This window comes from Cyrtonyx montezumae, unplaced genomic scaffold, assembly GCF_038088225.1.
Source record: "Cyrtonyx montezumae isolate F1298 unplaced genomic scaffold, pur_monq_1.0 scaffold_3, whole genome shotgun sequence".
NCBI lineage: Eukaryota > Metazoa > Chordata > Aves > Galliformes > Odontophoridae > Cyrtonyx > Cyrtonyx montezumae.
Genome location: NW_027072034.1, coordinates 133,875,587 through 133,892,149, shown reverse-complemented (window position 1 = coordinate 133,892,149; position 16,563 = coordinate 133,875,587).

Sequence of the window (16,563 nt, the reverse complement as noted above, 5' to 3'; positions counted from 1 at the left end):
TTATTGCACTCTACCACTTCCTGAAGGTGGGTTGTGGTGAGGAGGGGGTGGGCCTCTTCTCCCTGATAAATAATGACAGGACGAGAGGGAATGGCCACAAGTTGCGCCGGGGAAGATTTAGATTAGACCTGAGGACACATTTTTTCTCTGAAAGAGTGGTCAGGCACTGGAATGGCCTGCCTAGGGAGGTGGTTGAGGCACCATCCCTAGCGCTGTTCAAGAAGCGTTTAGATGAGGTGCTAAGGGATTTGATTTAGTAGTTGGGTAGGGATAGTGATAGGAGGATGGTTGGACTAGATGATCTTGTAGGTCCTTTCCAACCTAATGTACCTATGAGCCTATGTGAATAAGCAGTAAACTAATACTGGTGTTCATCTTGACTGATTTTAGTTATGTACAAGTTAGACATGAAGATTTCATCTATACTCAACAAGACAATGGCCAGTGAGGTCTCAAGAATGTGAACAGTCTTCCCTGCATAGAGATCATGAGGGTCTTCAAGAGGGTATTCTGCCTCTTCCTATCCATATTTCCATATATCCAGAAATACTCATGCAATTATATATGTACAATACATACAATATGAGGTAATATATAAAATTGTCATACATTTTTTTTTCATTTGTGGACTATATTATATATTATACAAACTGATAAATAAACAGCTTAATTAACAATTAATATCAACAGTATAAGAAGGATATAAAACTATTACTGTGTGTCCAAAGGAGGACAGTAAAGATTATGAAGACTCTTGAGGGCAAGAAACATGAGGAGTGGCTGAAGCCCCTTTGTGCAGCCCAGAGCAGAGTAGGCTGAGAGAACGCTGCATGGCAGCCTACAGCTCCTCACAAGGAGTGCAGAGAGGCAGGTGCAGAACTCTGCTCTCTGGTGAAAGGAGTAGGACTCAAGAGAATGCCATTGAGCTGCATCAGGGAAGGACTGAGTTGGGTGTTAGGAAAATGTTCTTCACTGAGAGTATGATGGGCACTAAAACAGGCTCCTCAGGGCAGAGGTTATGGCCCAAAGGATGTTGGTGTTCAAGAAGCATTTGGACAATGCTCTTAGAAATATGGTTTGAATTTTGCATGATTCTTTTCCTCCTGGCCCTTTCCCAACCCCATTATTTATTGTCAGTTTTGTGCCTTAGACTGATTTAGGCTAAATGCCTAATAGGATAACTCCAAAACTCTTTTCATGTGTTAACTTGAAAATGCAAGCAATCATTTATACATGGGAAAAACCTACACATACTGTGTATTAATAGTGAGATAAATATTAAAATTCTTTTTTTTCCCCTGCATAACCATTATTATTAACACATTATTTTGAATTGAATAATATTTCTTAATTTTCCATATCACTAAATAAAAGCATAACCTATTCAGATCCTGAATACCGCTGCATGATATCAGAGAAAACAGGTACAGAAAATGTCGTCATATGAAAATTTATCCACAGCGTATTTTACCTACATGCATTTCAGTCTATGCTATACCTCCTCTAAATAAGTTGTGTTATAACTTGATATAACATAGAATAGAATTGTGAGCTTTGCAAGCTCCAGAAGTAATGCTTTTGATATAATTATTGTGGCCCATGATGTCAGAGGAAGATGGAGGTGGTGTGTCAGTGGTTGATGAGCCTTCCTATCAATTGTCAGTCTGACAAAATGGCAACTCGTATGGAAGAGATTATGAAGCAAAAATCTGTCACTGAATTCCTCCTTTCAGAAAAAATTGCATCCACTGACATTCATTGATGCTTGCAGAATGTTTATGAAGAAAGTGAATCAGTGAATGGTGCATTTCAGCAGTAATGACAGCAGTGTAGAAGACAAGCCATGTTTCAGCCACGCAGATTTTTACAAGTGTGGCATGTAGACTTTTGTTCATATCAAGCAAAACTCCATAGCTAATAGTGGTGACTATTGATAAATAGCATTTTGTAGCTTGGAATTAGCTCTATCAAATGAGTTGTGTTCTTTGTATCTCTTGTAGTTTTCATGGAAATAAATACATATGGATTGAATTATGTACTATTATCTTATACAGTAGAGAGCTTTTGTCCTCTGCTCTGTAAGGCTGCTTAGGACTTAAAGAAGAAAGTTGTGTTACAGACATTCAAATAATGCATATGTCATTGAGGTGAGGAAGCGGAAACACAGAGGATAATACTACTAGGCACTGTCAGACTCATCAAGTCCAGTTACCCTGCAATCACAAGAAGGTTATATAGTTCCATGGACACTTGCATTAAGTGTTTCTTCATCTCTGCTATTGTGCAAAAAGAAGAGTACATTATATGCAAAAGAAAGGAAGTATGGTGACAAACAGGAAAAGTTAATTAAAATACTCAAGGGACCTTACATTAAAGGTAGAAAGTAATACTAACAGTCTGCTTGGGTATGTCAAGGAAGATTAGTTTTGTAACCATAAATGGAGCTGTAGGTTCTTGTTTCATAGCATATACTTGTGTATATACCTCTGGAAGGAGTGTTCTTTCATTCTATGTTCCATTTTTTCTTGATGCCACTCTTGGTCCCACCATCCTGTACCTTTCTTTTACTTTCCAGTCCTTTCCAGTTTCTTCTCCTAACAATCGTCTTTCTTTCCTTATGAACAGGAAAATCTTTTTCTCCACTGTCTATGCATCTGTTCCTAGAGCTAGGAATCTCCTCAAACAGAGACCTGTGCTGCAGATTTCCTTCTTTCTATTTCCATGTAGTTGATGTGGAGTTATTTTTTTTTTTTTAAAGCACCTCATACAGTGCCGTGCTTCAGATCTGTGATCAGAACAGTGTTGAGAACAGTGTTGATAAGTATTAGCACAGCATCAAGACATTTCTTGTTCCTGACTCATAAAGTGGACTGAAGATGAGCAAAATGTTAGGAAGGAGCACTGATGGAGAAACTGATTTGAAGTGACTGAAGAGATATTCTGTACCACATGTCATACTTAACAATAAAACTTGCAGGGTGGGGAGCTTTCTGAAGTAGCCAAGTTCTTAATTATACAAATAATAACAAAGTATAGCTTACTTGTTACAGCCTATATTGCCATCCCTATTCAGAAACAAAGAACTTATATTTTACACAGAATCTGAATTTTGCTATTTCCTAGCTATTGTGTGTTTACCTGGTCTGCTTTATGGTATTTATAGAGTGTGCACCTGAGTACATGCTGAATTTAAAACCATTTTTTGAAAGTTGCCTTTATGTCTGGCTTTATGTTTAATATCTTTACTGCTAGGTATGTAACAATGCTTAAAATCTTTCAAGATCATAATGATTAGAAAGAATATTCCATTGTTTATACTGTTTATTTTGAGAATATTTGCCAGGCAGTTGTGTGTTGCTTCCTGCATGTCTGCTGTGCTAAACTATAACATGGTATATAATTCTCAAAATGAAGAATGAAAGGAGACAATACTAACATACAACAAATGCTTGCCAAGTTTGTAGTTATTTTTCATTTCCAGGAGTGTGCACAATTCAGCACAGTTGATTACTGCAAGGAGGTACCTCTACCTGGTAATGCAAAACAACTGTTAAATAATGTTTCTGTGCACAGGTGTATAGACGAAGAAGAAAAACTGTTTGAATAAAGCATCCTGTTAAGGACCACACTGTTCTTTCTGTCATTTTATGCCTCTCAGACTTCTGAAATTTTGTCCCATTTTTCATCCTTTTAATGTATTAAACAATCAAAGATTTCTTCAATGCAGCTCATGTTTGTAAACACTTTTGGTTATTATTGACATGTAATCATTTTCAAAGTTTCATTAAATGATAGAACAGATACACCAAATTCTACTGAGGGGAAAAAAATATTAGCTGTCCCTAGGCCACTCCACAGCTACATAGAAATAGATTAGAGAGAAACAGAATAATCTGTATAATGTAATAATGCTAGGTGAGTTATACAAACCTGTTGGTCATGTTCATGAGGTCTGTTGAGCAGCTGCTGACAAAGTAGGAATATTCTTACATCACAGAGTTGTTTTCTCTAGCTAAACTAATGTAGCAGAACTTGGATCCTTCCTTTCTGACCAAATCTCTGATTGGAAAAAAAAAAAAAAAAAAGAAAGAAAGAAAGAAAAAAAAGGAATAGTGTGCCAGTACCTTCAGATAGAAGATAATTCAAAGCAAATTTTATTCAGTAGGGTAATGAATTGGAGCAAGTCTGAATCAGCCAAACTGCAGGTACTGCATATGGCAGACCCATCAGCAGTTTCTGAGTCACCAACACAGCTGCTGCAGGAGCCTGCCAAGAGGCCAGATGTCACTTTTGGAAAGCTACATAGCACAGCTTGAAGTGTGAGTCCTTTGATGGCAAACCATTTTCATTGGGTCACATTCTGATCTCATTTGCATTGTTTCAGGGCTGAGGTTTCAAACAAAACAAATGAGAGCAGAGTTTCTTAGATGAAGATATAAATGGCAAAAATAGACTTTCTTAAAAGAGATAGTGAGAGAGAAAACTGCAGAGAAACAATTTAAAATCCGAATCTCAGTTTCAAGTAGTATAGTTCTGCAATAAAACCGAACATTTATATGTGCAATTTAAATAATGAAAACAGTGAAAGGAATCAGAAGTATCACAGGCATATTTCTGCTAAGAATTTAAAGATAATTCTTATTGCAGGTTCTTGTTAATTAACTTTTAGTATCATCTGATATGCCAGTAAATCGGTGTTACTATATCTCTGAGGAGTATGAGGTACTTAGCTATGAATATTTTAAAGTATTTTTTGAAATAGTCTTTTTAGTAAGAGGTTATCAAGATGCTGTTAAAGAAAAGGTATAAAATGATAAGTCTGATAAACACTACTTTCAATGACACAGTTTAATATATGTGAGCCTTATTATGTCAGTCAAATATACATTATAAAACATAAAGTAAATAGAAAAAAAAATCACCCATCAGCGTCATTACAATAGACTTCATTACCCGAGATCTACTCAAGAGTTAATGAGGGTAGTTGCGATAATTTCATCTAGGAGCACTGAGAAACTAAAAACTTTATACAGACAATTTTAAGTTTTTTAACTTTATTTTATTATTATTTTATATTTTTTAGAGATGAAGCCTTGTTTTGTGACTATTTTACAATCTATTTATTGTACTGCGTTTCAATTTTTCTTATATTTTCCTGTGGAACAGTGAGCAACCTAATCTTCAAAGATGGCTTAACTTCACTGTTTTTCAGTATGATGGTCAAAACATTTTATCCTTAGTATTCTCTTTAAATACAGCTTAGTCTACAGAAAATAAGACTTCAAAACCCATGTGCAAACCTCTAAAGCCCAGTTTTGATTGTGCAGGTGCTTTTGAACCTCTCTTCAGGTCTGAAAACAAAAGGCCTATAAGAAGAGAATATTACATTTTCTGTAATAACAACATTCATAGAATATTTGAAGAACATTCTGAAACTGATACATAGTTGACATCATTTTCTTCCAAAGAAAAATATATCATGTATTGGGTGTATTAAGACTAGTAGGGTGCTACAAATGCTATTACCTATGTATACATTTTTTCAGCTAAGACCAGTTCTTTCCAAGGCGAACTGTAGAGAGCCTTTCTTTGCTCAGTTTTGTGCTTTAATGTACTGGTATTTTCTTACACTGAGATAATAGTTTGATCACTGTGATATGGGCAGATGCCTGCTCAAAATCCATTCATTTGACTGAATAAAGTGTCATGACCATATATATCAGAATGTATTAAGTGTATTTATGTAAATTATGTAGTTTAGCATCAAAAGAAAATGGGAGATGTGTAAGAGACTATTATTTTATACCATTGCCTCAAAGTTTGCTGATGAACATGTCCAAACATGTCCAAGCTAGTCCTGGGCAAGGGTTATGAAATCCTTTGTCAAAGGGACAAGCAGATGGGCAACGAAAGAGAGCTGCAGCTCAATGGCCGCTGAACACTCTTTTGTGTGGTACTCATCTCCGTGGGGAGATAGCCATCTCAGGAGATGCTTGCCTGGCATCTTAGCACGGGATTTGTAAGGTAGGCAGTAAAAGTGGAGGACAAAGGAGGGATCGACCTCCATGAGAGGAGGTGTTCTTCCATCGGAAACCTCATGAGCTGATCCCTGCTGCTGAACTCCCTCCTGGGCCTGCTGCCTGAGACATGCTGCTTTCTCCTGGACCTCGCCGCTCCTTCGAGGTGTTCTACCATCTGAACCCTCACGAGCTGATCACTGTTGGCTTCTCCGATGCTGACTGATGCTGTTCCTGTGCTGACCCCGCGCTGCTTCTCCTGTGCTGACCCGGTGCCGCTTCTCCAGGACAGCTGCTTGCTGCTCAGGGCTGCCCGTCGCTGCTGCTGTTCTCCCCGCTTCTGCCGCCCCTGCTCTTCTGCCTCGGACCGTCGGAGCCGCTTGCAACTGGACCGCCCCTGGGATCCTGACTGGTGACTTTCCCTGCGTTGTACAAATCTTCTTTCCTATCCTATCGCTCGCCTTTCCCTTCCCCATCACCCTTATTGGTAACAGTGTCCTCCTTCCCCTTCCCCATCTCCCTGGTCAATATTGGTAATAAACTGGTCTGACCAACAGTCTCACGCCGGGTATACACATAATCTAAGAACCTTGTCTCCCTCCTTTATATTGAAGCGTGACAAGATGGAGAAAAAAAAGTCTAGTGTCGTATACCTTGTTAAGCATTTAAGAACATAAATCTTCAGGCACATAACAATACTTATTGCAAATACAGATGTGGGAAATACAGATTGAATAAGTTATTATTCTAAGTGAAACTGATCCTTTTCTTCCATTTAGTTTGTAAGTGATATTTTAAAGGACTTCTTAAAATTATGTTTTCTTTATGAAATAGAAACTTCTGAATTTGATTCTTACACAGACAAAAAAATCTTTTAACAAATTATTGATGGAAACATTAGGAGGATGCAGTTGGATATATAAAAAATGTAATTCCCATTGAGATTATATTTAATTTCTTCCATGTTATAGTAAGATCATATCCCAAACAAGTTGTTTGAAAAATTGGATTTTTTTTTTTTAATATTGAAGTTCTAGCTATATTTTATGCTCCTGTTTCAAACATGGACATTTGCCATGTACACCGTTTTGCTCTTCTGTAATACGTTAGTGTTCGTAACCACATCTCAGTGAAGAACTTATTTACATCCAAGTTAAATGATTATTTGGACTGCAGAGAAGAGAGCATTTATGAAATGTCAGCAATTGGAGGAAACATATACATAATTACCTCACTTCATTACGTCATTGAAAACAGCTCCTAGCAGTTCAAGCACCTACTCCAATCTTCTGCCCTATGAGAAGTTTCAGCACAATTTAGAATATCCTCAACATAGTTTTGTCTAACATTAAGAGCTTTTTCAAGCTAAAAGAGATAACTGAGAGATTAGAAAGGAGTGAGAGTTGCAGTGAGATGTTGAATATTGAAACATAGTTCATTACCTTTTTTAGGAGAAGAACTGAGGGGCATTAAATAGAATTGCCAAGTGGCGTTAAAAGGAGTTGCCAGCTGGCAAGCTCATAGTGTTCATTAGGAGCTAGTCTACCTAAAATGAAATGTATTCACACTAGATAGTGCATAAAGTAAAACATTAAAGAGGTTCACAAATAAAATCCAGAGAATTAAAATTCAGCCAAGGCATTAAACATGCAGAAAAAAATCTCGTGTTTAGGAATATTTGAGTTAGAAATCACTGGAAGCTCTGTAGAAGACATTTATTTCCACTGCCTCACAATTGCTTTCCTCTACCTCTCCAGAACAATGAGAACATAATACACAACTCTCTACAGGAAAACCATCTCCTTGATCACGTCCCATTTGTCAGGAGTCTGGGATAGTTTGAGATATTGAGTAACCTATTTCAGCCTTTCTTACACTATCGCATCCTTTATTCTAATATTAAATATCTTAAAGAAAGTACATTTTCAAAATTTCTCTCTAGTTTGACAGTTTCACTGCTTATCACAGTATTTATTATTATTATTATTATTATTATTATTATTACTATTATTTATTTATTTATTTTTCCAGCTATAGCTTTTTACTGTTAACCAAAGAGATATATATATATATTTTTTGCCCTTGCCATAAGGGAAATGGAGATCCTTTGATCATTATCTTGTTTATAATGTACAAATGCTGTGCAAAACAGATAATATCTTTCAAATTTCTTTCTCTGCTTTAGACTGAACAGTCTGTGCATCAATTTATTTTCCAAAATTGAGTATAATATTGACGATGAAGCATTCCCAGAACAAGAGGAAACAATTTCTTGAGTTTTATACAGAAAACTTCTCTGACAATCATTACACAATGATAACATAACCTAACACCGACTAGCTTTGACTTACAGATGCTTTTCCTGTCGTATGACTACCTGTTACCAGTTTGTTTCTATCTTGCATTGATGCCTTTTTTTCTACCTGTGAACAATACTTTGCACTTTTCTCAACTGAGTTGTTTTCTACTGAGTTTTTGCTATTGCTCCAATCTGAAAAGATCATTTTCAGTTCTGATCCTCAGTTGAAATGTATTATTTTTTATTTCCTCTACTTCGGGATAACTTAAGAGCACACAATCTTTATTACCTCACTTGAACCCTTCTGAAATGGCCACATATGAGATTCTGGTTTGTTTGCCTTACACAACCCATGCTTACCTAGTTAATAACTGAGAAAAGTTTAAAGAAATATTTTCTTTTAATTTGAGAAGTAATCATACTATTTTCTGCCCTCTTTCACTGGAAGTTTCAAAAAATCAAACAATGTATCATGTACTGTTTCCCATTCTCCACTGGAGTAGCCATTCTAATGAAGGAAGCAAAACTGTTACTGACTGTTACTACTGCTTGGTTGTTTCAGATCTTATTTTCAGCCAGAAGCTTGCAAAATGATTGATATAAAAACAGTACAGATTCTTTCCATGTATTAAAACCAGATTGTAATTTATGACTTCTTGTTCTTCTTTCATTCTCTCTTTAAAGATAAATACTATATACTGTATACTAAATACGACATCCTGTGACTTTGTCTGTGCTCAGTAGTTTCTTTCAGAGAATGACTGATGATTGCAAAATTGTATTAGTTTGTTCCTGGAGTACTTTTTGGAAGAATTTTATGTGAGCCTGTGGATTTGAGTTTCTCTGATCTATGCACAAGTTTTAAAGATATTTTTTTTACAAATACTACCTATGCCAGCTACCATAGGATTATAGAATCATAGAATGGTTTGGGTTGGAAGTAACTATTTTAAATTAATTTTCCTTGGAGTTTTGTCACAATTAATCTGTGGATTTTTTTCTTTTTCTTCTGAGGAAGAGTGAAGTAAGAAAGCATTGAATACTTCAGCTTTTTCCTCACCATCCCTTCTGTTTACTTTTCTGTGAAAAAAATTAGTAGCACTAAGATCTTCTTTTCTTCTGTTGATTTCTAATGAGAACTTTCTTCATTATTCTTTTGGTCTCATGGTAGTTGTGACTGTTTTCATTCCAGGCATTTCCCATTTTGCCTTTTCTAACTCCTCTCTTCTGTAATGTATTTGCTGTATATTTTCACTTTCATGACTCCTTAATAATTTAAAAGCTTTTAGAAAATCTGAAGGTCATGCAAAAAGCATAATTTTGGTAGTTTATACCATCTATTTTTATCTATTACATACATATATATATATATACATGCACTATTTCAGCTGTACACATGTATATTTTTATGCATGTTTGTTCTCAGCAGATGTCATGGAGCTTACTTAGCTCTTAGGTCGCTGAAGTCACACATTTTCAAGTAATTCATCCTTGATGTTCTCTCTTCTTGAAAAGCTTGTGTGAGTCTTGGAGAGCATTATGTAGGAGGAGGATCAACTTCAGAGGACATATAAATGAATGATACTCATTTTGTGTTTGATAATGCCAGAAGATAGACAGAAAAAAAGACATAAACAAATATGCTTTTCTGATAGAATTTTAACTATGAAACTGTAATTTTCTGAGGATTTCTAAGCATGATAAAATGTGATTTGAAACTTTTCTTGAAATAAATGATGATTTGCATTCTTGAACAAAATCAAGTCAAAGAAAAACAACCCACTTTAACATAATCTTTGAAAGTAAGGTGGTTAGTATTTCATTGGCTAATATTTTCTGCTGGGTAGTTGGCTCTGGGCAGATACATTCTGCCCTGAAGCAGGGAATCACCTCATTGAAGTGTGCCCCTAGTTGCCGTTAGCCCTCCTTGTGGCAGCAGTGCTTTGACACAGTGACAGTAGGGCCAGAAGCAGCAGTCACACTCTGTGTGTACAAAGGCAGACACCAGGTAGTACAGTGACAAAATAACATGGTAAACAAAATGTGCATCCACGTTATGTCAGACAGATGTGATGGGGGCAATTTGAGCAGTGCTCTAGCATGAAGGGTGAGCAGGAAGTTCAAGCAGGGAGGGTGCCTCAGCTCTGCTGGAGGCAGCAATCTATGATGGCTGTTAGCTTCCAGATTCATAGCTGTGGAAGTACTGGCCTGAAGAGCTCTTGCCTGAGGGCTAAAACCTGCACCCCTTCAGGGAAATGCCAGTGGATGTTAAATGCATCTGCCTAGACTGAACTGGTAGGAAAGGGGACCTCAGTTCACATGGGTGATTGTATTGAGTGTCCTGGAACTTCTCCTGATAAGGTAATTACCTGAACTAAATGTGCACAGCTGGATGATCTTTTAAAACAAGTAGCTGAGCTGCAAGAAGCACTTGAAAGGCTATGTAGTATTTGATGCGCTAAGAGGGAGATAGATAAGTTGTTTAACAATCATCTTTCAGCTGGGGACTTTACTGAAAAGGAGGAACCTTGGTCTTTGGTAACACAAAAGCAGGGCTCTGTTTCAGCCTGAACCAATCTCATAGCAGAAAAAGGTGCAAAGGTCTTAAAACTTTAGATGCTCCTGACTCCCAAGACAAAGTCCCTACATGAAGAAACCATACTGCTGGCCTGCAGTAGATACTGTAAAAAGAAAGTGTTTTAGTGGTGACTCCATTTTAAAAGGCACTGAGCCTGCCCTCTGCTGCCCTGACAGGGAGTCTTGAGAGGTCTGCTGCCTCCTGGGATCCGTGATCTGGGTCGTTGCTGAAGGGATGTGGCAGCTCATCAAGAGCACAGACTACTGTCTATTGTTGCTCTTCCATGTGGGTACAAATGATACTGAAAGGTTGAATGTAGGAAGAATCAAGATTTTAAAGCCCTGGGTGCGCAAGTGAAAAACATTGGAGTTCAGGTTATCTTATCCTTCATTTTACTAGTTGGAGGAAAGAGGGAAGCTAGGAACTGACACAAAATACACATCAAATCCTCACTACTTGGCTGCTGCTGCCATGAGGATTTGAAGTTTTACGATAATGGAATCTTCTGTGAAGATTATAATCTGTTAGGGAGGGATGAGATCTATCTATCTAAAAGGGGCAGGGCAGTTTTTGGGAGCAGGCTGGCTAATCAAGTGAGGCTTTAAACTGAAAGAATTGGGCTGTGGGATTCATAATGGCAACACTCATGCCATTGCATTCAATCAGGGAATGAGCCAAGACAACAGTAAGAGTAACAAATGTTCTTTATGTGTTCCTAATGGCAAAAGCAAGAAAGCCAGCCACCTCAAAAGTGGGTGTACGTGAAGTCTTCTTGTATCCATTTAGGGATACCTGCCCAGCCTCCCCACCCCCCCCACCCGCCCCCCGTATATTAATTCATGTAGAATAGGAATTAAACAGGGAGAAATAGAGATCTGCGTGCAGTCACTTGACCATAATCTCATTGCGAAGACATGTTCTGAAAGCTTACATGACTGGAATGCTGTCATGGATGACTATGTCCTTTTTAGGAAAGACAGACCGGTGAGGTGAGGTGGTAGAGTTGCTCTTTATGTGAGAGAGAGCAACTAGAAGGTACTGAGCTCCAGTTGAGGGTGAATGATGATCGAGTGGAGAGCTTATGGGTGAGCATTAAGGGGCAGACTAATATGGGTGACACTGTTGTCTGTGTTCTACAGACCATCTGAGCAGGAAAAGAAAATTGATGAGGCTTTCTACAAATAGCTGGAATTAGCCTCATTATTTGGGGGGATGGTTGGGCTGTGGGGGGAAAGAAGCTTCAACCTTCCTGATATTTGTTGGTCTCTCAAGGTCTCTTCTAACTCCCGCAATTCCATAAATTCTGTTATTCTGCAGTTCTGTGATTTTGACTGCAGCAATGCTTGACTTGTATGCATTTGCTCTAAAGGAAACAAATCTGAAATAGGTAGCTATAAGATGACTTTCCTGATTGTCAGCTAAAAAATCAGGTCTAGGTTACTAAATCAGCACCTGATTACTGTAATTCCACTGGTCAATTTATAATTTATTTAATCAAAGTTTCCTTACAAAGTACACTATTATCATATAGAATTACCTGCTCTTAGGTATATTAACAAATCTCAATGAAATGGATTATCCAAAGACATTGAACTTCTGAGAAAACATTTAAAAATAAGAAATAAGTTATTGTTTTCATTATTTTTCTTTCCATTTTTTCCTAGTGACATATCTTTTATTTTATTTTACTCTTTTGATAGTCATACACTTAATGAAGTTGCAAGCAATTGATGTGAACTTGCCCATTACAAGTTTTTATGTATAATAAAATAATTGCATACTGCATTGTAATAAATTGTATAAAGGATTGACAACTTAATTATCTAGACTGAACAATAGCTAGAATGGAAATACTTCATACCTGTGGATAATGACACAGTTAATCTGATCAGAATAGTATCTGGAAGAACACAGTTTGGTTTTTTGACATCAAAATTAATCACCTAAATATAAGTGCCTGAAAATGCAAACCAATGTTGATATACTATTAAGAATATAGGGACATAGCTGCAGCCTGGAATAGTAATATAGCTGTAGCAGAGCAGACACAGCATAAAATGAAGAACAAGGGAAATGATAAATGATTTCTTAATATAGATTTTGTGGACTCAGCTCCCTCTAAATTTTTATATAAAGTTCTTCTACCTTATGCCTGAGTTTCATGGAAATATATATATTTTATTATTCTCTGTCTACTAAAATTTCCATAAATTAAGCCATCAGAAATGATTAGTCATTGCATACATAATGTGTGAGACAAAATTGTTTATCTGCATTTACATCAACAATGTTTGTCCCAAGGAGGGCACAAAAAGAATAATGATAACCTCCCTGTCAGAAATGATGAGTAAGTCCATGAAGTTTCAGTTAAGAATCCTAAACTTCAAACTTCTGACATTTGACATTGAATATAAGATTCAATATGTATCCATAAAACTATTTTCTAGAGCTAGAAGGAACAGGTACTTTTTTGAGTCTGACTGTGGCTGAGCATTTGCATTGTGAATGCTTTTTGTAGAAGTGGGTAAGGCAAGTATTGCATTTTCTCCTTTTCTTTTTGACTCTATGGTAGCATTTTAAGAGATGTGAATTTTATCACATGCTCCATCACTGTGAATGTGATACTGTGTGCTTGTAAGTGTGAGGGTGAAAGGCAGAAACATAAATGACCCTATGACACATGAGTCAAAGGTTTAGCAAAATTTATTTGGTAACAGACAGAAAGCAGGTACTACTTTTCCTCAGATTGTTTTATTACATAACTTTTGGACACAGTCAATTTAATGTGAATTGTAGAGTAACAAGAATACACTAAACAGAGGTGGTGGGGAAGTAGAGTACCTGACTTTGTATGTTACACTCCAACCCTCATCCCACAGAAAATACAGCCAGTGAGGTTATAAAGAAGTAACGACCTGTTACTTCTGTAATGGAACTAATTTTGTAACAGTGTAGAGTTTTGTTTTGCACTCTTTTATTTTCTTATTGTTGTTGTGTAAGTTTGTAGTTTTGTTTTCATTTATGTCATCAATGTCAGTATTCCTGTACGAATGGAATGGTGTGGGATATAGAGTCTTATGTATTGTATTACTATTGCTTTTCATTTTGTAATTTCTGCCATAAATATACACCCATGGAAATACTCCTGTCTTGTCTGGAACATCAGACATCCCGTCCTAAAATGTGACAGGACATTGACACCAGTGTTTGGTAGTGTAGTATGTTGTTAATGATTATGGAGGTTACTGAAGACAAATCTTCTGTCAGAGTCACAGAAGTTACAATGATTATTGGAGAAAGTAGTATTTGCACAGCATGATAATAGTGTCTCTCTTGCTTTGGTTTAGCATTTCACACAGCAGGAGAAAAGGTGCTTTAAAACCACCAGAATGTACAATAAGTACAAGGCTGAAATGGAGAGGTAAATATGTGTGGAATCTCCTTGCCTCACCTCAGTGTAAACAAGTTATATTACTCCAATCTTCAATTGTTTGTATATATAAGTAGGTTGCTCTGAAAATAATGCCTACGATTTATTTCTATGGAAACTACAACAGATAAAAAGCTCAATTTTTCTAATTGATAGAACAACTTGTCAGCTACAAAACACTATTTTTCAACATAGTGATCACCTCTAGCCATGCATTTTTGCTAGAGTTGAACAGGAGTCTACATGTCATGCTTGTAAAAATCTACATGGCTATCTGGAACATGTCTTTTCTTCCATGTTTCTGTTACCTCGCTGAAACAAAACACCCACCACCTCACATCCACTGCTCACATCCACTGGTTGGTCTCCATAAACATTCAATAAGCATTGATGAGTAGCAGTAGGTGCCATTTTTTTCTGCATAGATGAATTCAGTGACACACCTTTGCTTCCCATGCACTTCCATGTCAGACACCATTCTGTCAGGTGCCATTCTGTCAGACTGCCCCCTCGCTGCTATCTGTTGCACAGCAACAAACTGTAATGGATTATTGGTGGGAAGATTCCGCCTCTACTGCCATACCACCAACATCCACCTTTGATATCATGGGCCAACATAGTAAATTAGGAGGCATTATTTTGGAGCAGCCATGTGTATTTCAAAATTATAGTTACTTCCTCCAATCATACTTTATTTTTTCTAAATGATTTTTTCAGTTATGTATTGTGCTAGATTTATTCAGATTCCATTTATCTCTGAGGCCTGCTTCAGGTTTGTTTTCTTTTCTTTCTTTTTTTTTTTTAATGAGAGATATCTCAAACAGAATAATCATGTAGTTTTGTCAGTCTGCCCTTCTGTTGCCATCTGTCATACAGCAACATTGGAATATTGGTGGGAAGTTTCAGCTCATACTGCTGTACCGTCAGCATCTCATCTACCTCTGAATTTGTACACCAGCAGGATAAAAAAACAGGAGGCAACACTACTGGGGTAGCCCTTGTATACATACAAATATATTTAAGCATGAGCTCAGATATGTCTAATTCTAAAACACGGAAGGAATTGTATATCTCTCTTTCATGTGATGTGTTACCAATCAATCAATTCAAAAGCTTTTCATCTCCACTTCCTTCTTTGTTAAAAGTCCAATAATCTGCATTAACCAATATTTTTGCAGAATACTGGCAATACTGAAGAATTTCAAGTCTGAAATTCTATTGAATTTTTTGTAAACAAGCTAAAAAATATTCATGCAATTTTGGAGGAATTTTATAAGATGATAATCTAACATAATAACTTGAACCTCAAAATCTACGCTATGAGAGATCACAAGAAAAATCCTATATATTTTGGAATAATAACAAACAAACAAGAAAACAAGAAAACATTGATGATGGAAAATTTGAGTATAGAGTCAAATTAGCACCTGAGTTTTGTTGAATAAAACTATGACAAAGCTGACTATTTTACCTAATATTTTATTATCAAATTATTGCAGTTATGTATCAGGTCACAAATTAAACTATTTATGGTTGTACTATATATATTTGATGGCTATATGAGGCATCAAATCTCTGAGGCTCAATTGTCATAGAAATGCTAAGTAGTGATGTGAACATTAGATGTCAGCACCTATGAATATACCCTACTGCATTCCTAAATTCAACATTTATGTATATCAGAGCAGTATAGGATCCAGAATTTTTTTTTTACCTTTAGCTTAACAATGGATCGACATGTTACATACCATTATGACTGAAAAAATATTAAAAACTCATTTAAAATATTCCAAGTTCCATGATTCACATATATAGAGAAAAATTTTAGTTTTGAAACGTGTAGTTCAGAAATCCAGCAATCATTTTTACCTGCCAAGAATTCCATCTTCCATCTGGGAAAATAATTTCCTGTGAATATTCACTTTTCAGTGAATACTTTCACTTATATTCACTGCTGTTAACCTTTTCATGAATCATTTGTCAAATGAATTGTTGCAAGAAAGCTGCCCCAATGGGAAGAATTTTCTATAGCAATCACAGAATATTCAAATGAAATGAATAATGAATTCAGCAACTTAAATATTTATTCTGCCAATTCTGATCTTATCTGAAACTGGAAATTCTTTGTGTTTCACAGAATTCATTGTGTGTTCCAAGTTCTTCTGTTGAAGAATTCCAACTTCAGTCTTCCACTCTCTCGAGGATTTTTTATGCAGTTTTCCACCTACGAAAATTAGAA